This window comes from Cibotium barometz, chromosome 45 (genome assembly GCF_041138505.1).
Source record: "Cibotium barometz isolate CiBa-2024 chromosome 45, ASM4113850v1, whole genome shotgun sequence".
Classification (NCBI taxonomy): domain Eukaryota; kingdom Viridiplantae; phylum Streptophyta; class Polypodiopsida; order Cyatheales; family Cibotiaceae; genus Cibotium; species Cibotium barometz.
The window spans coordinates 8,946,060-8,947,339 of NC_141090.1; the positions used below are offsets into that span (position 1 = coordinate 8,946,060).

The 1,280-nt window shown below is 43.6% G+C and overlaps 1 long non-coding RNA gene across 1 annotated transcript; it reads right to left on the reverse strand.

Moving 5' to 3' along the window:
- Positions 1–459: 459 nt before the first annotated feature.
- On the reverse strand, positions 460–811 carry LOC147612390 (uncharacterized). Its single transcript, XR_015263545.1, has 2 exons — positions 683–811; positions 460–610 (listed from the first exon to the last, which is right to left on the reverse strand). It is a non-coding gene; the product is annotated as an uncharacterized LOC147612390 (long non-coding RNA).
- Between the last annotated feature and the right edge of the window lie 469 nt (positions 812–1,280).

Below are 1,280 nucleotides of genomic sequence, written 5' to 3' on the forward strand. Positions count from 1 at the left end.
TCACTAATTACGTCTTAATCATTTCTTAATCACTTTGTTAATCATGTTGATTCTAGTGTATGATCCACCATAGCTCATCATTTTGCTCAAATTTCAACATGGTATCAGAGCCATGCCTAGAATCAACCAGGTTTATGAGCCCACTAGTGAATTAATTAGGATTAGTAGGTAATTAGAAAAAAAAATCAATTTTTAGTGAGTTTTTCATCTTCCCCTTCACCCCCAGTTAGTGGAGGACTCCATTCTCTTTGCACACATAACATTAGGCTAAGCCCTTTTAGGCACTTATAGTAGACTCATAGGGCTACACTCAACTCAATTCTTGTGGGCCAATTCAGCGCAGAAATGCAGATTTTCGCAGAATGAAGGGCGCCGTTTTTCTGAGGGATTTTTGCCATTACTACTTGCTCAAATCAAATTACTTCAATTCCTCCTAGCCCAAGGGGTAATCAAGCATGCTCTACAAGCTGGTGAAGACAGAAATCAATTTCATCAAGTCTACAGAGAGATCCAAGCTCTTCATCAAATCTGCAGGGAAGCGAGCATTTGCCTCTGCAATGTCTTGATAAAGGCGAGTGATGACCCCCGGTATCTCATCTGCAGGCAGGACCTGGCACACAGTGCAAAAGTGTCAGTTAGTAGCTTCACCATCATCAGATGGTCAAGAAAACCAGAAACGTGCCTTGCTCTTGGGCATGACAGAACAAAACTCGTCGATCGATAACCCTCGGTTCACCAGTTCACCGAGTTCAGCATCAGAGGGATTATGGCCTAAAGAACGCAGCAACGGTCCAAGCTCTTCGACAGTGGGGACGCCTACACACACACACACACACACACACACACACAAGCGTAAAAGATGGGCAACGAGACACATTCAGCATACACACACGGAGACGGAGCTCACCAACGATGAAGATTCGGAAGAGCAGTTTCTCCATGTTGGTTTCCATGTTGGTTTTTTAAGCAACTGAGGGTTCGATTTCCTATGTTTGTTGAACACTATATAAGGACATGGAAAAATGCTTTACACGATGCTATTTAGGTTTCCATGTTGGTTTTTTTTAGCAACTGGGAGGGTTCGATCACGACAGAGCTTTTGCAGGCGAGACAGTGGCTTCCGGCCCCGGGAAACTTTTGCAGAAGCTCTTTCCCACATGGAAAACATAAGAGAAAGGGGGCCTCTTTCCCACATTGAAAAATGCCCAAAACTTCTTGTGATAGGGACACTTATGTAGTGAACTAGCAACCAGCACAAACTTACTACTACTCTTAGGTTT